This window comes from Balaenoptera musculus, chromosome 13, assembly GCF_009873245.2.
Source record: "Balaenoptera musculus isolate JJ_BM4_2016_0621 chromosome 13, mBalMus1.pri.v3, whole genome shotgun sequence".
NCBI lineage: Eukaryota > Metazoa > Chordata > Mammalia > Artiodactyla > Balaenopteridae > Balaenoptera > Balaenoptera musculus.
This window is the reverse complement of record NC_045797.1, coordinates 43,235,680-43,258,589: the sequence shown is the minus strand read 5'-3', so window position 1 is coordinate 43,258,589 and position 22,910 is coordinate 43,235,680. Positions and strand designations below refer to the sequence as shown.

General features: G+C 37.6%; 1 long non-coding RNA gene across 1 annotated transcript in view; it reads left to right on the top strand.

Moving 5' to 3' along the window:
• Nucleotides 1–22,910, top strand: part of LOC118905739 — a 203,463-nt gene that overhangs the window by 140,177 nt on the left and 40,376 nt on the right. The window contains exon 3 of the long non-coding RNA XR_005022334.1: nucleotides 14,337–14,449. This is a non-coding gene — a long non-coding RNA (uncharacterized LOC118905739). The remainder of the gene's footprint in view (nucleotides 1–14,336; nucleotides 14,450–22,910) is intronic.

Sequence of the window (22,910 nt, the reverse complement as noted above, 5' to 3'; positions counted from 1 at the left end):
TACCCTCTTAACAAATTTTGTTTACAATACATTATTGTTGACTACAGACACAAATATTGTACAGCAGATCTCTAGAACTTATTCATCATACTTAACTGAAATTTTATGAGTGTTGATTAATAACTCCTCATTTCCTCCTTCTCTCAGCCCCTGGTAACCACCATTCCAGTCTTTGGTTTTATGAATTTTACTATTTTAGATATTCCATATAAGTAGAATCATGCAATATTTGTCTTCTATGTCTGGCTTAAGCATGATGTCTCAAGGTTCACCATGTTGTCAAATACTGCAGAATTTCCTTTTTTTTTTTTAAGGCTGAATAGTATTCCATTTAATGTATATACCACATTTTAAAACTCCATTTTTTTGTCAATGGACATTTAGGTTATTTCTACCTCTGCTATTGTTAATAGTGTTGCAATGAATATGGGAGTTCTAATGCCTCTTTGAGATCCTAATTTCAATTCTTTTGGATATATACCCAGAAGTGGGATTGCTAAATCATACAGTGGTTCTATTTTTAATTTTTTGAGAAACTTCCATAATATTTTCCACAGTGACTGCACCATTTTGTATTCCCACCAACAATGTTCAAGTGTTCCAGTTTCTCTATATCCTTGCCAACGCTTATTGTCTTTTGTTTTTTTTTCATAATAGCCATTCTGACAGGTATGAGATGATATCTTGTGGTTTTGATTTGCATTTCCCTGATGACCAGTGATGATGAGCACTCACTTTTTCCATATATCTGTTGTCATTTTTATGTCTTTCAAGAAATGTCTATTCAATTCCTTAGCCCATTTTTGAAATCAGATTATTAGTGTACTTTTTTGTTGTTGTTGTTATTGAATTGTAGGAGTTTCTTGTATCTCTTGGAGATTAACCCTTTATCAGATATTTGATTTGTAAATATTTTCTCCCATTCCATAGGTTGCCTTTCACTCTGTTGATTGCTTCCTTTGCTGTGCAGAAGCTTTTTAATTTGACATAGTCCCACTTTTTAATTTTTGGTTTTGTTGCCTGTGCTTTTGGTGTCATATCCATGAAATCATTGCCAAAACCAATGTCATGAAGATTTTCCCCTATGTTTTTTCTAAGAGTTTTACAGTTTCAGGACTTACGTTTGAGTTGGGTTCTTTTTTTTTTTTTGGTATGGTATAAGATAAAGGTCCAGTTTCATTTTTTGGCTTGTGGATATCCAGTTTCCCAAAACCATTTGTTGAAAAGACTATCCTTTCCACATTGTGTATTCTTGGAACCCTTGTTGAAGATCAATTGACTATATCTTTTATTTATTTATTTATTTATTTATTTATTTATTTTTGGCTGTGTTGGGTCTTTGTTGATGCACGTGGGCTTTCTCTAGTTGTGGTGAGTGGGGGCTACTCTTTGTTGTGGTGTGCGGGCTTCTCACTGTGGTGGCTTCTCTTGTTGTGGAGCATGGGCTCTAGGTGCATGGGCTTCAGTAGTTGTGGCACGCGGGCTCAGTCAGTAGTTGTGGCTCACAGGCTCTAGAGTGCAGGATCAGTAGTTGTGGCGCACAGGCTTAGTTGCTCCATGGCATGTGGGATCTTCCCGGGCCAGGGCTTGAACCTGTGTCCCCTGCATTGGCAGGTGGATTCTTAACCACTGCGCCACCAGGGAAGCCCCAGTTGACTATATCTGTGTGGATTTATTTCTGGGCTCTATTCTGTTCCATTGGTCTATTTGTCTGTCTTCATGGTCATACCTTACTGTTTTGATTATTGTAGCTTCATAATGTATTTTGAAATCAGAAAATGTGATGCATCCAGGTCTGTTCTTTCTCAGAATTGATTTGGCTATTTGTGGTTTTATGTGGTTCCATATAAATTATAGAGTTTTAAAAATATTTCTATGAAAATGTCTTTGGGATTTTGATAGGGATTGCACTGAATCTGTAGCTCACTTTGGGTACAGACATTTTAACAATATTAAGGTTTCCAATCCATGAACATGGGATGCCTTTCCATTGTGCCATGTTTAATTTTCTTCATCAATGTGTTGTAGTTTTCAGTATATAAATCTTTGACCTCCTTAAGTAAGTTTATTCCTATTCCTAAGTATTTTATTCTTTTTGGTGCTAATGTAAATAGGATTGTTTTCCTAATTTCCCTTCCAGCTAGTTCATTGTTAGTGTATAAAAATGCAACTTTATATATATATTTTAATTGGAAGTCATTGGAGGGTTATGAGTAGAGGAATGATATGATCTGACTTATGTTTTAAAAGATTGACTTTGGCTGCTTTTTGTAGGATAAACTATAGGAGATTAAAGTAAAGGAGAGAAGCCATTTAGAAGGCTACAACAATAGGCCAGATAGGAGAATTGGTGGCTTGGACTATGGTAATGGCATTGGAAATAGTAAGAAGTATAAGATCCAGTGTCTATTTTGAGGATAGAGCTGACAAGATTTGTTGAAGAATTGGAAATAGGAGAAGAAGAGAGGTGTCAAAGAGTGACTCTAAGGTTTGGGCTTGAGCAACTGGAAGAATGGAGTTGCCACTGAGATGAGAAAGACTGTAAGAGGAGCACATTCATGGTAGTTGGGGCAGGAATCTATCATGAGTTCAGTTAAGTGTAAATGTTAAGTGTGAGGTATGAAATGCCTATTAAACATTCAAGCTGAAATGTCAAATAGGCATTTGGTATAAGAACATAGGAATTCAAGGTAGAAGTCCAAATAGTGTACATAGATGGTGCTTAAAGACCAGAGAGTATATGATATCATCTAGAGAAGGGATCTAGATGGAGAAGAGATCTCAGGGCTGAAACCTTGGGGGCTCCAGTGTTAGGGATTAGGGAGATGAGATGGATTCACCAAAGGAGACTAGAAGGAGACTGACTAGCAGTCAGTGCAATAGGAGGAAAATCAAGAGATCATGATATCTTAGAGTCAAATAAAAAAATTGTTTCAAGAAGAGGGACTGATCAAGTGTATCAAATTCTGCTGATAGTTTGAATAAGATGAGAATTGATCATTGTATTTGTCTGTATGAAGGTCACTGGTGACCTTGCCAACATCCATTTCGGTGAAGAGGTAGGGAGTTAGCTCATGTGTAGTAAACGTGAGAAAGAATGGAAAGAGGGGAAATGGAAGCTTTGTGTATAGACAGCTTTTTCCAAGGAAATTTCCAAGGAGAGTAGAGAAATGAAACATTAGTCACCTTGAAAGTGATATGCTGTCAACAGGGGCTTTTATTTTTTTAATTTTTTAAATGTTTATTTATTTATTTTCTTATTAGTCATCCATTTTATACACATCAGTGTATACATGTCAATCCCAATCTCCCAGTTCATCACACCACAACCCCCACCCCCAGCTGCTTTCCCCCCTTGGTGTCCATACGTTTGTTCTCTACTTCTGTGTCTCAATTTCTGCTCTGCAAACTGGTTCATCTGTACCATTTTCTAAGTTCCACATATATGCGTTAATATACGATATTTGTGGGCTTCCCTGGTGGCGCAGTGGTTGAGAATCTGCCTGCTAATGCATGGGACACGGGTTCGAGCCCTGGTCTGGGAAGATCCCACATGCCGTGGAGCAACTAGGCCCGTGAGCCACAACTACTGAGCCTGTGCGTTTGCAGCCTGTGCTCCGCAACAAGAGAGGCCACGATAGTGAGAGGCCCACGCACCGCAATGAAGAGTGGCCCCCGCTTGCCGCAACTAGAGAAAGCCCTCACAGAAACGAAGACCCAACACAGCCAAAAAATAAATAAATAAATAAATAAATAAATTAAATAACTCTACGTATCTGACCAAATAGCTGATTGCCAGGAAATGTACAGGCTAAAAAAAAAAAAAAAAATATATATATATATATATATATATATATATATATATATATATTTGTTTTTCTCTTTCTGACTTACTTCACTCTGTATGACAGTCTCTAGATGCATCCATGTCTCTACAAATGACCCAATTTCATTCCTTTTTATGGCTGAGTAATATTCCATTGTATATATGTACCACATCTTCTTTATCCATTTGTCTGTCGATGGGCATTTAGGTTGCCTCCATGACCTGGCTATTGTAAATAGTGCTGCAGTGAACATTGGGGTGCGTGTGTCTTTTTGAATTATGGTTTTCTCTGGGTATATGCCCAGTAGTGGGATTGCTGGGTCATATGGTAATACTATTTTTAGTTCCTTAAGGAACCTCCACACTGTTCTCCATAGTGGCTGTATCAATTTACATTCCCACCAACAGTGCAAGAGGGTTCCCTTTTCTCCACACCCTCTCCAGCATTTGTTGTTTGTAGATTTTCTGATGATGCCATTCTGACTGGTGTGAGGTGATACCTCATTGTAGTTTTGATTTGCATTTCTCTAATAATTAGTGATGTTGAGCAGATTTTCATGTGCTTCTTGGCCATCTGTATGTCTTCTATGGAGAAATGTCTATTTAGATCTTCTGCCCATTTTTGGATTGGGTTGTTTGTTTTTTTAATATTGAGCTGCATGAGCTGTTTATATATTTTGGAGATTAATCCTTTGTCTGATGCTTCATTTGCAAATATTTTCTCCCATTCTGAGGGCTGTCTTTTCATCTTGTTTATGGTTTCCTTTGCTGTGCAAAAGCTTTTAAGTTTCATTAGGTCCCATTTGTTTATTTTTGTTTTTATTTCCATTACTCTAGTAGGTGGATCAAAAAATATCTTGCTGTGATTTATGTCAAAGAGTGTTCTGCCTATGTTTTCCTCTAAGAGTTTTATAGTGTCCAGTCTTACATTTACGTCTCTAATCCCTTTTGAGTTTATTTTTGTGTATGGTGTTAGGGAGTGTTCTAATTTCATTCTTTTAAATGTAGCTGTCCAGTTTTCCCAGCACCACTTATTGAAGAGACTGTCTTTTCTCCATTGTATATCCTTGCCTCCTTTGTCATAGATTAGTTGACCATAGGTGCGTGGGTTTATCTCTGGGCTTTCTATCCTGTTCCATTGATCTATATTTCTGTTTTTGTGCCAGTACCATATTGTCTTGATTACTGTAGCTTTGTAGTATAGTCTGAAGTCAGGGCGTCTGATTCCTCCAGTTCCGTTTTTTTCCCTCAAGACTGCTTTGGCTATTTGGGGTCTTTTGTGTCTCCATACAAATTTTGAGGTTTTTTGTTGTAGTTCCGTTAAAAATGCCATTGGTAATTTGATAGGGATTGCATTGAATCTGTAGATTGCTTTAGGTAGTTTAGTCATTTTCACAATATTGATTCTTCCAATCCAAGAACATGGTATATCTCTCCATCTGTTGGTATCATCTTTAATTTCTTTCATCAGTGTCTTATAGTTTTCTGCATACAGGTCTTTTGTCTCCCTAGGTAGGTTTATTCCTAGGTATTTTATTCTTTTGTTGCAATGGTAAATGGGAGTGTTTCCTTAATTTCTCTTTTAGATTTTTCATCTTTAGTGTATAGGAATGCAAGAGCTTTCTGTGCATTAATTTTGTATCCTGCAACTTTACCAAATTCATTGATTAGCTCTAGTAGTTTTCTGGTGGCATCTTTAGGATTCTCGATGTATAGTATCATGTCATCTGCAAACAGTGCCAGTTTTACTTCTTCTTTTCCAATTTGTATTCCTTTTATTTCTTTTTCTTCTCTGATTGCCGTGGTGCAACTGGTTTTTGTATGTTTATTTTGTATCCTGCAATTCTACTGAACTTCTTTATTAGTTCTAACAGTTTTTTTTTTTTTTTTTCAATGAAGCCTGGGGTTTTCTGTATATAAGATCATGTCATCTGCAAACAGGGATCATTTTAATTCTTCCTTTCCAATTTACATGTCTTTTATTTCTTTTTCTTATCTAATTGTTCTGTGACTTCCAGTACCATGTTAAATAGAAGTAGCAAGAGTGGGCATCTTTGCTTTATTCTTGATTTTAGAGGAAGAATTGTCATTTTTTCACCATTGAATATGATGTTAGCTACAGGGTTTTCATGTATTGTCTTTATTATGTTAAGGTATTTTCCTTCTATTCTTAGTTTGTTGAGAGTTTTTATCATGCAAGAGTGTTGAATGTTGTCAAACACTCTTTCTGTGTCTATTGAGACAGTCATGTAATTTTAAATTTTTATTCTGTTGATGTGGTGTATCACATTAACTGATTTTCGTATATTAAACCATTCTTGCATCCCAGTGATAAATTCCACCTGGTCATGTTGTATCATCTTTTTAATGTGCTGTTGGAGTCTGTTTTTTTTTTTTTTTTTTTTTTTTTTTTTAAAAAAATATATTTATTTATTTATTTATTTATTTATGGCTGTGTTGGGTCTTCGTTTCTGTGTGAGGGCTTTCTCTAGTTGCGACAAGAGGGGGCCACTCTTCATTGCGGTGGAGTCTGTTTTGCTAGTATTTCACTGAGGATTTTTGCACCTATATTCATCAGGGATATTGGCGTGTAGTTTTATTTTCTTGCGGTGTCTTTGTCTGGCTTTGGTATCAGGGTAATGCTTGAGATATATTGTCAAAGGGTTAACCTATAGTTCTGGCTTACCTCCTAGGTTGCTGTGTACCTTGGGCAAATATTTCATTTTCTCTGTGGTCCAGCTATCATATCTGTATAATGCCCTAATCAAATTTCCAGGGTGGTTGTGAGGCCCAATTGAAACAATGGATATGAAAACATATTGAGAAGGACAGATTGCTAAGCAAGTTAATGTAGATATTGTAACTTTTAGGAACTGTGAGCAGCCATTACAGCAAAAAAAAAAACAAAGTCACGAGGTAGCAGTCTTTGCTATGGATTACATAGTGTTGTATTATATTTTTACTTAAGTGAACTTAGTATAGAGTTATTCCTAAGACAGTAAAATGGTTGCTAAATTATGATAGAGAATGTAATAATGAAAGTTTCTTCTTTTTCTCTTTCAGAGAGAAAATGGGTTAGGTACTATGTGTAAATAAAACAGGATATTTTGATCCCACCTTTTGATTTTGCTGTTTCGATCTTGCCATTTTGACTCCATCATATTGATATCAAGGACATTTTGACCCTTCTATCTACTCTTTTATCTGCCATTAATAAAAAAAGTAAAAAGTATGACAGCTGTTTTTATTGATTCCTAGGTGCCAGGCTCTGCTGTAAGTGGCTTACATGTATTTTCTCTTATAATATAGCAATTTATAAGTTATGCACTATTATAATTCTGATTTTATAAATTAGAAAACAGAAACAGTCAGGTAGTCAGGTTAAGAAATTTGACCAAGATAATTCAGTCAATGATGTGGACAGTTACTTCATGGAATACAAAGGTGATTAGAAGTATACAAACCATACAACTGGCCAGCCCTTAATAATAGGTCAATCCTGGATTATCTGAGAGAAATTACTCGTTATCATGAACCAACAATCAGTTATTTTTAATCAAGATCATAATGAATATTACATGTGTAAAGAATCAGTAAGGGCTTCCCTGGTGGCGCAGTGGTTGGGAGTCTGCCTGCCAGTGCAGGGGACACGGGTTCGAGCCCTGGTCTGGGAAGATCCTATATGCCGCGGAGCAACTGGGCCCGTGAGCCACAATTACTGAGCCTGCGCGTCTGGAGCCTGTGCTCCGCAACATGAGAAGCCGCGATAGTGAGAGGCCCGCGCACCGCGATGAAGAGTGGTCCCCACTTGCCGCAACTAGAGAAAGCCCTCGCACAGAAACGAAGACCCAACACAGCCATAAATAAATAAATAAATAAATAAATATAAAAAAAAAAAGAATCAGTAAGAAATAACTGTGACAGTTATTAAAACTTCACTTGATAAAATGTGTTATTTACCAAATTTAACAGAAGAAAATATTGTTGACAAAATTTAGATGGCAAAATTTTCACTTGGTATCAAAAAATGGTCACAAAAAGAAAATTCAAAATGACTGAAGGCACAATCAGTAACATTTGATATAGATAAAACCCTCATAAATTATAAAAGCTTCATTGCAAAATTCACCCCCTAAAGAACTGATCACAATGAAAATAGTATAGAAAGTAAAAATAAAAGAAAAATTAGAAATACTATAAATGTACATAGAAACTTGGGCAAAGAATTATAATGAATTAGTGAAATTTACTTCAGTGTGTCTTTCCATAAAAATGTAGTCAAACTAGTGGTGTAAAATGATTTTAGACCTGTTTTTGAATTTTTAGGTATATCTTATGAGCATCCTGTGCGTCATAGGTACCTTACTAAAGTAAGATACCATGCTTGGTATGCTTAGTTTTTGATTTTTTTCTTCAAGTCAGATTTTTACTTTATCTTATTTGGAAAATGAGTGAAAAATTAACTGTTGGGGTCCATATGCTACTTGGAGAAGAAGAGCTAAAAAGAAGTTGATCGTTCACATTTAATCAGTAAATAACCCTTTTATTTCTACCTATAAATAATATGGATACTTGTTTGTTACCGCTACTGACTAGTCACATTATAGTCACCTAACAAATTCTATTGAATTAGAATTACTCAAATTATTTTGTAAGTTGATAATTAATTTAATTTGTTATTTTTGACGGTGATTTATAATTTGACACTTCAGAGAATTCTGATCAGCTTAAAAGTATGAGATAAGTATCTGATCAGCTTAAAAGTATGAGATAAATAATCTCCTATTTTGACCATTTAAAAAAAATTCAGATTCTGTTTCAAAAAGGGCTCACTTGAAGTTACAGTTAATTTGTCATTGGTAAAATATGTAGTAACTATTGGAATCTTTTATTTACACTTAGTGGAAAGTAACCCCATTTACAATCTGCAATGGGTTATTCCAAAAACCAAGCATAATTTCCACTAATAAATTATGAGAACTGGAACAAGCTATGAATGATGACCAAAAGGTAGAGGTGCTAAATCTTTAGTTTAGAAAAAGCAATCTTCTAGAGAAAAAAGTCTAAGTTCTTGAAAAATATTAAAATAAGTGCATTCCTGTAGTTCTTAAACTGGATGCAGTCTTATACTAGTTATAAAAATTAGCTAGTGAAATGAAATGCAACACGTCAGTGGAAAGGACAGCTTGAAAATTGTGAGATGTTGAATTATTCTGTTTTAGATCAACATTTCCAAGACCTAATATAAAAGAAGAAAAATCTTAAATTTTGTATGTAGAAAACTTTTAAAAATCAAATTAGTCTCATGCATGTTGTTTATGGTTGTGTATATAAAGCCTAGTCAGTACAGCATGGTGCTTAAGAGGGCAGCATCTGGAGCCTGACAGCTTAGGTCTAACTCCTTACTTTCTCATTTATTAGCTATAGAACCTGTGAACAATTGGGAAAATTACTTAACCTCTTTGGGCCCTGGTTTCCTCACTTCTAAATGGGAAAGTAGTTCTACTTCACAGGATGGCTGTCAGGATTAGATGTGTTGATACATCTAAAAAATTCTACCTCTTGTTGTTGTTGTATTATTATTATTATTTTACTAGCTACAGGTGAAAAATTTCTGGCCTATTTACACATAGCCTTCTTCTCAACTTAATATATAGTTGGTGTTTGGAGCAAATTCTTTCCTACCTAAATTGTTCTTAATCTTTCCATCTATGTTACTCCTGAAAGCCTACTAATCAGCTGTGTGCTCTGTGTGGTTATTAAGATTATAGAATGTAGCATACTAGTATATTGTGATAGGAATCTAATATTACAGGTATTAAAACAGTGGGGACACAAGAGAATAAAACTAATTCTGAGAAGTTACTTGTAACTATGTGACCTTGGTAAAGCACTTTCTCTCATGTCTCAGCTTGTTTAAAAATTTTTTAGTCATGTAAAATGCTGGCATTGGATTAAATCTCTACTTTTCTTCTTAAGCTTCTGATTTATAGTACTCTTTCTCCTGCTTGAAATGCTCTCCTTACATAGCTGGTCCCACTTTAATGATGCCATGCATGCTTGGACACCTGTAGAATGGACCAGTGTAAAATGGATCATCTGTTTTTAACCCACTCAGGATTGTCAGTGGAAACCACAGTATAAGGGGTAAAGTCATCCGGAAGTGAAGTTTGCAATATTATGTGCAATATTAATATGGAGGCAGTGCTGAATGACAAAATGACTTGATGAAAAGAGGGGAACTCCCGAACTCCTGTGGTGCTTAATATTAATAGGCATTTACTAACGTCTTACTGAACTGAACTTTCTTTAGGCAACATATTGCAGACAGAAGCTGCTGGGAATTTTTACCTTTAACTTTCATCTTCACTCCATTTATAAAAAGCTAATGCTTAAAGGGCTATTTGTTGAGTGTCACCACTATCAAGCACCCACCATTTTGAAGGTACTCTTCTGGGCATTGAGTAAATACTTGCCAATGTTCTAAATGCCAGGGCCTCTTGAGAACGTAAGAAGAATGTTGTGTAGGCAGGGATGGGGGAGGGCAACTTTCTGAGCAGCAAGTGTTGGAGGTCTGGGCTGAATGTCTTAAAAAATGTACCACATCACTACTGCTTTAACTGTTACTGTGCTGGCGGCTGCATCTTCTTCAAGCTGCCTTGAAATATTCTTCCATGTTGACACTTTGGAGGAGAGTGAGAATTCTCTTTTCCTTTGGGTTTTGATCTGTGTTTGAAAAGGGAATCATTGAAATATAGGTCTGAGAGGGCATGACAAGGCAAACCATCGACCTCACAGTGAGGGCTCAACAAGCTGTTTTCCATTCAGAGCTGTCTCTCCTCTCTGTCAGCTCTTTTGAAGCACCCATAAAACAAAATAGGATCGTTAACTATGAAGGGGTAAGTGAAGTTGGCAGTTGCACCTATTCAAATAGGTTTTCCTTTTTAGATGTTTGCCGTCCAGAAAAAAGAACAGTCAGAAGATGAACGCCTCCATATCAGTGGCTGCTCATGGCCTCCCTTTTGGGGTGAGTGTGGTCAGTCAGTGTCTGGGGGATGTGGGCATTTTGCTCCAGATCTAACTCTAAACTGGTCCATGAGGTTAATGTCTTGGTGAAAAGGCAGGATGGCCTTGTCACCATCATTTCATTCAATAAGTTTGCATATAAGGGTAAAGATTGACTGTCTGGTGTTCCTTTTTTAAACAGTCAAGGGCAATTCTTCATGACTCTTCTCACGAGGACAGAGACTTGTCTTAGTTGTGCCATCTTGCTGACAGGGACAAGCAATAGTTCTGGCCTGTGGACCAGCTCTTCCCATCCATGGATTCTCTTCTTTCATGGAGCTTTCACTGCAAATTTAGCTCCTTCTCTGAACCTCCAGCATCCACATTTTAATGAGCTGAGAGAGATGCCAAGATACATAAGAGATGGTTTTAACCCTCGAAATCTTAGTCAGTAAATGAGGTAACATGTGACGACGTTCAATAAATCACCATGCAAATGTGAGGCAATTTGAGACGATCCTTGAAAGAAAGATGGGAAATGTTTCTATGGTTTCTGGTTGTGGAATAGTTTGAGCAAAACCACAGATGTGTTTATAATCAGTGGACAATCTTTTTGGTCCTTACTTTATTTGGCCTGAGCAATATTTGACACTGTTGACCCTTTGCTTTATCTTGAAGCGTTCTCTTGGCTTCATGACACCACACTCCACTGGGTTTCTCCCTGCTTTTCTGACAGCTCTTTTCAACCTCACCCCCAGGTTTCTATGACCATATGTATGCCGATGATGCCTCACCTGTGCCTCTAGCTAGGCTGCTCTCTTAAAGGTCAGACCTATATATCTCTCTTCTGTTGACACCCGCATATCCAACTCTTACTTAAATACCTTGAGTCCCGCATGTCCAAAACTGAACTCCTTATCTTTCTCCCCAGTTATGCATCTTCCTCAGTGTTTCCTATCTCAATGAATAATGTACATCTAGTTATTCAAGTTGGAAACATGGTTTAATCTTTGACTCCTCCCTTCCTAACACCCTCCATATGATAAATCATCATGCCCTTTATATTATAGTTTCTTAATATCTCCTGAATCTGTCCAGGTCTCTCTGTCTCCATTGTTACCTCCTTGGGTCAGCTTTCCATCATCTTTTGCTTGGATAACTATAGTAGCCGTCTGCCTTCAAGCTTTCCTCCAGCTAATTCTTTCTCTACATTGCAGGCAGAGGAGTCTTTCTAAAGCACAAATGCCATCGTGCTTTTTCTTACCTTAAGGCCCCCTAATAGCTCCCCTTTGCCCTAAGGACAGTGTCTACATCCTTAAGTAAGGCTGCTTGCTTTTTTTGTTCTGGCTCTGCTGGCCTTTCTTGCCCCATCTCTTGCCACCACCACTCAAGCTCCCTGAGCTTCAGACATTTTGAAGTGCTCTTGCGGTTTACAGACTCCCGAGGTGTTTTCCCATCTCCAGGACTTTGTGCACACAGTTCCCAGCTAGCACGCTCTTCTCCCTTGCTCTGCCTCTGGACTCAGCTGGGAAATCACTGTTCATACTGTATTCTAATGGCCTGTTTACTTGTGTATATCCCTTTAGGTTGGTCAGTACCTCTTATAGAGCCTGGAACATTTCAGATGTTCAGTAGATACTTTGTGGATGAATGAGTTAGTGATAACACATGGAGTGTCTTTAAGGATGGCAGATTCCCCCAGTCTGAATGGAATGTAGGCTGTATGAAGGACAGGAGTGAAAGATATGAAAGGTATTTGGGTGTCTTAGGTTGGGTTCCCTGAACACAAATTCTGAGATAAAGATTTCAGTGCAGAAAGTTTATTGGGGAATGCTCTTGGGGTCAACTCCTAAATTAAACTTTACTAGGCCATGGGATTCCATTGAAGGTATTTACACAGAGAAATCATGTGACTTGGAGCTGTACTTAGGAAGATTAATCTGGCTGAGGTGTCTAGATTGGATTAAAGATGGAGAGATTGGAGACAGAGAGGACAGTGGGAAACTTTTTAAATGGTCCAGGTGAGGAAATAAAGGCCTGAGCAAGGGTGTTGGCAGTGGAAATGGAAAAGGCAGGTGGTTATTTGCAAGAGATATAACAATGCTGGAATCCACAGGCCCTGGTGACTGATTAAATATGGGATGTATGGAAGAAGAAGGAGACTCAAAAGTCAGTTCAAAGTTTTGAGCCTGGCTGAGATGCAAGAATGATGGTGCTGGTGATGGAAATTTAAGAAGAATATAGTCTTGGTAGTAGATTTGTTGAATTTGCAGTAAGGCAGCCACTCAAGTAGAAGTGGCCTATAGGTGGCTGGGCAAGGAGAGATAGGGAGGAGATGATGACATTCTAAGTGGGGGTTTATGGTTTGAGATGGAGCAACGAGGTAGGAATACACATCACATGTCCAGGGGACCATGAGAAGATCAATTTGGCTAGAAGAGAGAATTCATTGAAGGAAATATTGGCTTAAAAAGTTGGAAAATTTTTTGTGGAGAGACTTGAATGACAGGCCAAATAACAGAGGGGTTAGAGGAGTTCAGGAGATTTCTTATAAAATTGCCTTGTTTTCTGAAGTTTGATCCTATCTCCCATATGAATGTGGATCTCCATAAATCCAAAGAACTAGAACTCTTCACTTGAAAGACACTGTTTTTTACACTGAAGTGGCTCTGAAGACTGTTGGTCATTGACATTCTTTTTTGTGGAGATTATATGAAGACACATTAAAGGAAAGTCCAGTTTGCATGCATTTCTGAGATTTTTATATTCAGTCTTTGCTTAGCTTTCATGAGGCATGAAAGATCTGTGGCCTAATTGGTCAGCTGGTTTACTGGCTCACCCTGTAAAGTAAATATTGTGTATCTGCAAGTGGAAAGTCAGTATGTGTAATCTAGCTGCCTAGTCACGCCTGCCCAAACACTGTTGAAAACTTTGACCAAGGGCTATAAAACTGTCAAGAGCTAGGGCCCAAGCTTGCTTCCACACCAAATAGCTCGTTATTGAAGCTATTGGGAAGATAACAGGGCATGCATTTGACTTGTTGGGATTCCTTCTTTGCTACAGAAGCATCTGGCAGAGCTAAATAGCTTTGTGTTACATAATTTTTCATTTCTTGTTTTTTATTTATCCTCTAGTTCGATTTATTTGACATCAAAACTTACTCCGCCCTCCTTTAAGCACACTCATAGAATGTAAAGTGTATCTTGATATCAGTGCAGTGACTTCAAAATGGAATCTTCAGATTGGCCCTCAGACCATTAAAAAAAAAACCAAACAAAACCAAAATTTCTTTGGTGTTGTTGAGCAGATGTTTGATTTTTACCCCCCTCCGAGGTGATTATGGGCTGCTATGAGACTGCCCCACTGCCATTTAATGACATTTGCAACATCACTTATTTTCTATTTTCTTTGCATAATTTCATCACAGAATATTTAAAATATCTCTTGAGAAAAGGATGAGAATTGCTGCTGAAGGGATTAACCTTTTTTTTTTTTTTTTGAACAGGAGGAAGTAAATGATATGTACTGAAAGCCCCATGGTTACTTTTGGAATGGTCCACTAGATTTGACCAGTGCTGGAGAGTATGCAGTGAATGATTTGCAGTTATATCTGCTAAGGTAAAGTGGCCTGAGTGTGTTTGTAGCTTTCTGCACAGCTAATTGCATGAGCTTTCACTCAACAGACGAAAACATGTCAAATCTTGATAAATTAAAAAAAAAACCTAAGTGTGTTATTAAGTTGCAACTGATATTCAACAGCTCTACATAAATCTCTAAGAAGCAAACGGAGTATTTACTCTTTTATTCATTGTTCAACTTTGCCCAATCGATTTTATGCTTCAGTCCACAGAAATGTTTACTGCACTATAAAGGTTTTTTTATACTTATATTTTATATTTAACAGTGTCCTTCAGATGTTTGGTCTAAAGAGGGTACGTTTCAGTGATCCAAAGAATCACATAAGGGCTGTATGTTGTGTTTTCAATTAGAAATCTTAATTGCTTAATGCCTTACTTATTCCATTTAGATCCTTCCTGAATCCAGGCTAATTTTCATGGCTGCCTTAGCTATCCCTAGTATATACTTTTCATTTCCTCCCTATTTACCTCAGCTAGGGATAAAGAAGAGTCATCTTCAGACCTTATGTTGTGATGTTAGGAATGCTGAGAAGACTTCCTTATTTTCCAAATTAACTCTCATAAGTAGTTTTTTTTTTTATTAGTAATAGTCCTTTAACAGGCACAAAGCTCTTAATGTAATTTACTCACCCATGGTGTCTATTAGCCTCATCCCTGGTAGACAGGATTTTTGGTTTACTGACATGTTTTTAAAAAGAAGCACGGAAAATATCCATGGCCACATAAAATTAGCCACTGACCAGTAATGAGGTGGTTAAGACTATGAGCTTTGGTGTCAAACTGACTTGGGTCATAGACCTGGCTCCACCACTTTCTCCCTGTGTGACTTGGGCAGTTTCTTCTCCAAGACTCAGTCTCTTCATCTTTCAAATGGGATAGAAATGCCCCTGTCATAAAATGAAATAGTATCTGTAAAGCATCTAAAGCATTTAGCATGGTGTGAGGCCACAGTCTATGGCATACAATAGGTGCTCAGGAAATGTTATTGTCATTACTATTTAAATATCTAGGCATTAAAAAATGCCTTTCTTGGAAAAGGGTAACACAGTTTTGGTAACACTAAGCTATGGTGTTTGTTTGTTAAGATGTTTGTAAGCATGCCTTAGATTTTCACCTGAGGCCCTGGGCTAAATTCCATCCTAGGAGATTAATGTGAACTCCTGGCACCTGAATCCTTGCTCCTGACCCTCACTTAACACTTCTGAATAAAAACTGCTCCTGCAGCTTTTGCCTTTTGCATCTACTTATTTGACATCTGGACCTCTTGCTCTGCTGTTGTGTAGCCCAGGGGTCCACAGTCCCCAAGCTGTGGACCAGTACCGGGCCACGGCTTGTTAGGAACAGGGCCGCACAGCAGGTGAGTGGCGGGTGAGCTAAGCGGGTGGTTTCATCTGCCACTCCCCATTGCTTGTGCTACTGCCTGAACCATCCCCAGCCCCCCACCGGCCTGTGGCAAAATTGTCTTCTTCAAAACTGGTCCCTGGTGCCAAAAAGGTTAGGGACCGCTGGTGTAGCCAAAGTCTGGCCTTTCCTCCTGATTCTCTCTTACCAGGAGGTTTGGCTTTGTTATGCCGCCTCATCTACCAAAGTCTGATTCTCTGGTCTGAGTTCTTTTTGGCTTTGCCTTACCAGGTCAGCACTGATGGACCCGTCCCATGGGCTGCATGTAGGTCACCAAGATGTTAAAGCCCCCAATTAATGGGACTGGTGGGCTCTTATTACTATTGAACAAGCACTCATATGGAAGATTCTTGTAACCCCCTCCCAAATTTTAGACTGAACCTTCAGCTTTAATGTCCATTTTTGCTTAGGAAGCTTTAATATGGCTTGGCTATGATTACCTATCATATTTCCAAGATTCCTATGGCTTTTTTGAGTTTGCTTTTAATTTTTAAAAAAGAACTTTTAATCTAATATGAAACTCATTGTAAAAAAATTAAATTGCAGATATAGGAAGGTACAGAGAGGAGAATACAGTGTTCTTTTAATCCTATCCCGGAAATAACTATAGTTAATATTTGGTGTCCCTCTTCTTTCCATAGATATACTTATATAATTGAGATAGTACCTCTTACATTGTCTACTTAATACTATATCACAGATATTCCCCATTCCATAAAAATCTCTTTATTAACACTTTAATCACTGCATAATGCCCCACCGTATAGATGTGCCATAGTTTAAACTTAGCCATTCCCCCATTATTATACATTTAAACTGTTTTCATTTGTTTGGTTATTAGAAATGACACTAAAATAATCATATTTGTACATAAACATTTTTCTTATAAATTTAAAACCCATTACTGATACCCTTTTTTTAAAAAAGAATAGCTTTCTTTCTGCCATCCTTGGACAAGGAGTAAACAACTAGACTGAGACAACTGTAGACACTTAAATATCCATTGAATGAATAAATAGGTATTGAAAAGGTGATTTGCCCTCATTAAAAATGAATACATACAAGTGTGGAACTAAGTAAGTGTTCTACTTACCCTTGAACACAAGAAGTATATTAAAGAGAAGGGATATAGAGAAAAATAAGTGAAACTACAAAAAAATCTGGGAGTTAGAAAACTGTTCTCTGCTCCAGTGGAACACTTCCATTGCCATACTAAAGAATATACAGTTGACCTTTGAACAACGTGGATTTGAACTGCATGGGCCTATTTATATGCAAAGTTTTTCAGTAGTAAATAAACTAGTACTACACAATCCACAGTTGCTTGAATCCATAGATGTGGAACCTCAGATATGGAGTATAAGGTGGGCTGGATGGATTTTTGAGTGGGCAGAGGGTTGGTACCCCTAACCCCTGCATTGTTCAGTGGTCAACTGTACTCATTTTCTAGTTTCTCCATTGATGCAGAGACTACTAGCTAGTAACCAAATGCCTTTGCTCTTCTTTCTGAATAACAGCTAGACTCTATTTCCCAGCCTTCCTCACAAGTGTGGCCAAAGGAATATAGCAGAGCAATGTAAGCCACTTCCAGTCCTGCCCCATAAAATGTTCTCATTTTCAACCTGCCATTGATCCACCTCTTGATGTAGATGAGCACAGGGACCTTGGAAGCCATCAGTTACAAGGAGTAGAGGTCCCAAATAGAAGAAGCTCGGTTCCTGAATCTCTGCTTGGAAACAATTGTCTGCCTATTGGGTTACCAGAAACTTAGGCTCATTCCCGACATGTCCTTCTCCCTTATTATCCACATGCAACCTGTCATTAAGTCCTTTGTCTCCTATGTATATTGAATCTGTTCATTTCTCTTCGTGCTCTCTACCAATACTTTTGTCCAAGTTAGCATATCATCTTTTCCTGGGCTGCTTGCATAGTCTTCTAACCTGCATCCATTCTGACCCCCTTCCAGTCTATCTCAAGGTAAAAGGGTGTTTTTCCGAAGTGCAAATATGATGACATTACTTACCTGCTTAAAATATTTAAATAGTTTTCAATTTCTCTAAGAATAAAGACACAAATTCTTCAGTGGTACCCTGTCTAGCTTTATCTCCTATCAGGCCACCTCTTACATTTTCAGCTTCACCTACACTGGCATTCCAGTCCCTTGGACTCCATTCCACAAAATACTTCTTCCCTGTGAAGGGCCTTTGTGTATGTAGATCCTTTTCTGAATGCTCTTCCCTCCCTTTTTATTCAGTTACCTCCTACTCATCTTCAAGAGCTCATCTCTAGAGACATTTTTCAAGGGATACCATGGTAGGTCATTTGATTTCCTCCTATTATAGGCTCTTGGAGCACCACCTGCCTTTTTGGTAGCTTCTGTCATAGTTGCAATTTTACATTTGTTTGTGGTATTATTTAATTAATTTGTTTCCCCCAATAAACTAAGTTCATTAAATGCAGGAAGGGTGTTTAAACAGCCATCATATCCATGCTTATGGAAAGAATAAAATAAGGAGAGAAGTAAAGAAAGAAAGAAAGTTTGGGGAAATGAAAAAACTGATGGATGGAGTGAGATTTGTTACCACATTGTTTAGTATTAGGAGTCAGGATCTTGTTAAGTTAGGAACTACAAGATTTATGAGGTTTCTTGACATGTCCCTTGTTGTGTTTTACTTCCTTACCTTTGTGTGTAAATTCCCCTCTGCTGGAATACCCTTTTTTTACTGGGACAAACCCTATTCCACCTTTAAGATCAGCCCTGCCTTCTCTGATTTCTCCCAGGCAGGGTTAAGTGCTCTCAGCTGTGCTCCCCTTAGAACATATTAAGGCTCTAGAGACAGATGGGTCTTGTTTCCAATCTTGGTCCTGCCCCTGCTTGACATTTGACCCTAAACAAGTCATTAAATCTGCTTCTTCACCAGTAAAATGGAGCTAAAAATTCCTTCTTCATTGGATGAATATGAGGAATGAGATAATGGACTGAAAGCACCTCAATAAATATAGGTGCTCAATAAATAGTGACTACTTAAGACAAACTGAACCCAAATTTATTGTGTTTAATTTTCTAATCATATTGTAAGTTCTTTGAGGCCAGGGACTATGTCATATTTACCTTTGCTCCCTTAGTACTTAGCACAGTGCCCTGTGCATAGTGGATTCCCAGTGAATGTTTACTGAAGTGAATTATACTGGAATTATAAGGCAGGATCCTGGAGGTGGGATGTAATCAGGGGTTTAGAAAGCTTCAGATTGATCTCTTTGAGGTCTTTACCTTCTTATTAATGGCTAATCACCAGATTAGGAAATAAAGGCAGATAATTGCTGCTAAGAGACAAACAGGGGGAACAGAACGTTGAATCACTACAAGAACACATCTAATAGGGGCCAGAGGTTGAAATATACTTTTCAACTTTTGAGCTTGAGTCAGAAATTAGCAACTCTTAAATACACAATTGTTATTAACAAGATTAATTGATGCCTGTACCTTGTGGTGGTAAGTTTGAAATAAAGGGTCATCTCCTATACCTTTTTTCCCTGCCTATTCAAATATTCCAAGGCCCAGATTAAATGTCCTTGTCTATTTTCACAAAAGTCCCATATATGCTAGGCACAGGGCTACTTCATGCAATTAGGGATGTATCCAGGTTTTGAGCAAAACTTATACACATTTAGAAGCTCACTTTAAGGGAAAGAATACAAAATTATAAATGCAAAATTAGACACAAAAGTGAATTCTTATTTAGAATAGCAAAAGAAATCACAAATAAATCACAAATTTTAAAACCTGACAGCAAATATCACAGTCTGGGAAAATAATATTTTTTTATTAATTAGCTGCCAGGAACTCCTTTGTAATAATTTTTCCCCTACATTTTTTTGGATGCATGCTGTTTGATTGCCTGTGTCAATAATTTTGTAACATCATTTCTTTTTTTATTAATTTTTATTTTATATTGGAGTATAGTTGATTAACAATGTGTTAGTTTCAGGTGAATGGCAAAGTGATTCAGTTATACATATACATGTATTTATTCTTTTTCAAGTTCTTTTCCCATTTAGGTTATTATAGAGTATTGAGCAGAGTTCCCTGTGCTATACAGTAGGTCCTTTCTTACAGAGACAATAGAAAGATAACTATCTTCTAGAATGGTTGAGAAAAAATGTTAAATTGACAGTTTACAGAAAGGTTTCTTTGGTTTCACAAGCCATTTTGGCAATGACATACAAATTTTTAGAATTGTCATCAAATTTGGGAAACCTCTATCAAGTTTCTATCACATAAGATATGTACAACTCTAAATCACTCTAAGTTTTCTTGTGCAGGGACTAATGTTAAACACCCTTTGAAATGGTCACACTAACTAGTGAGTTGACAGTGCCCTTGTTGTGGTAGTAAGATTACAATTTTATGTTTTCTTTACTGGTGTTAGTGTTCATATCAAAGCAGCAGGACACAAATTCCTTCCCAGTGTGTTCACATGATTCATTCCTTTTCATTAATTTGATCAACCCAAGAGTCTATTCATTACTTCTATTTGAAATTTATTTCTTCGTCTCAATGAATTACAGTTTTTGGTATTATCTGAAACAGAGTTTTTGGGGTTATAATTCACTTCTCATTGTCAGAATAATTTCTAGTGAGTTCTTATAGAAATATATGAAAAATATTTTCATGGTATGGTGCATTTATAATTGCCTATGCTACATAATTAAATATATTCTTGAAAAGGCATTGAATAAAAACCAAATCCTCTGCTTTTCATTTTATACCTCTGGTGATTGGGAGAATTTTCCATAGATTAGCTTCTGGCTCTGCATATTTCAAGACTTGTTTTTCTTCTACTACCTACTCTGGTGCTGGATACTGTAGGACACATTAAATTGTGATAGGACCCCTGGCCTTGAAACTCTGTGCATGCTGTCAGGTAAAATCAACACAGAAGGTGGTGGGAATATTTTTAGAAGCTATTCCTACACCAGACAGGAACTGAAATTAAACATACATAGAAGTGACTGTGAACTATATAGGTATATTCCACTAAGGCCAAGTTAAATGTACCCTCCTAACTCAATTTCCTGGGCTGGATTCCCAAAAATCCTTGTGACCATCCCAGTGCTACCTAACACGAGGAGAAGTGTGAAGGGGGGAACCTAAGAGGAAAGATCAATACTAACCCATCCAGCTAAAATGTATTACTTTTTCAAATTTTACAAAAATAATATGACACTGTGAACACATTGTAGGGTCCCTTCAGGGCCTTGGAAAGGACTGGTGCAAGGGAAGGGACTTGAAGTTTTAGCTTCACTAGCTTCCTTGGAAATTCATCTTTGAAGGGCAACCAATTTTATATAATACTCTGTAGTTGGACTTGTGATGTGCTCTGGAATCAGATAGGCTCATGGTGTTAAGTATACAGTACCACTTTATGTAATGTCTTATGTGTCTTTGCATCGAATGGACATTTTTGGTGCCTGATTTGCTAAGTGAGTGATACACAGAGGAGAAGACTAGCGTTTTCTCTACAGAAAGGAAGAGGGAAGAAAAAGGTGGAGAGCCAACAGAAAAAGGTTAAGGAAAGACTCATGAGGTATGAAGCCAGCAGGCCAGTTACATGTGCTTCTGTTGTCAGACTCCAAGCAGTGTGGATATTGCTGCCCACCAGACATCCCCTCAGCAACAGGAGCTTACTGGGGGTTGCAGTAGGAGTTTCTAGCTCACTGACAACATCCCATATCAAGCCTCTGTTTCTCTTCTCCTCTGCCTGAGGGCTTTCTCCAGTGCCAGGAAGCTCACCCACCTGCAGGTAGTTATAAGTGGGTGTGGCATTAGTGCCCCAGGAGGCGACCCTCACCACAGGGATGGGAGTTGCAGATAAACAGCCCAGTCTAGGCGGCTTCTGGTGGGATGCTTTTGAGGTGAGTTCCACATTGTTTCTCAGAGGATCCCCAAAGATACTAAGTGCTAGTTTGCCCACAGAAGTGACCCACTCATTAACTCACTCATTGATTGGCATCTCTCCCTTCCCTGACTCACTTTCCCTAGTTTCTCACCTGTGCTTTGTAAGTTACCCTGTCAAACTACCAACACTCAGTTCTGTAACAGGGTCTTCTTTTGAGGCAACACAAACGAGGACACCTGGTTTAGGTCATGTGCAAGTAATTTACCACTTAAAGAAACAATCTAAATATTAAGATACAAAAACATGGAATACAGTTTTAAAAGATATAAATAAACAATTTGGAGATACTCAACAAAATTATTTATTCGTGTTATATGCATCTGTTTAAAAAGAATGCTGAGATTCTGATGAAACTAATTTAGTTTCTATGGGAAGATAAAAAAGAACTGAATTATTGCATTCAGGTCTTTAAAATTCTCTTGCGTTTATATTCCAACTCTGGCTTATTAAAGGGGTCTGTGCTCCATTAACATACACATGCGCTTACAATATAAACAGCTTAACTAGACATCTGTGTTGACTACATATAAATGGCAGTTAACTTTTTGCCTTGTTTCTGTTCAACGATCTTGATATTTTAGTCTGCTGGCCAGATGAAACAAGATTGGTTTTTTGGTACCAGATGTGTCACAGTTTGTGCTTGTATTTTGCAGGTGCTCCCCCCAGCTGGGAAGATGGAAACTTGCCATCTTTCTGAGATGATGATTCAGGATAGAAATATAAATGTGTTAAAAATAATTCGACATATTAATGGAAGGCTTTGTCCCTTGTGGGCTTCTTATGCGTAACATATGAGTAGACCAGCAGCTGTTCCATATTTTAAAAGCAGAGTTAGAAAGTTAGAAGCATACATGGCTATTCAAAACATAAGCAACTGCTTGCAGTTGTGGAAACAAGGTTCAACAATAAACTTGTATTTGTGAAGCTTCCGCCCAAATAATAATCCCATTGGGTTGTGTTCAGGTGGTCGTAGGGTATTGAACAATCTTTCTATTTCCATCATTTAGATTCACTAAAACACCTTCCTTGTAGAGGCAGAGTGGTAGAGATGACTACATTTTTTTAGATAAAAATGGGAAT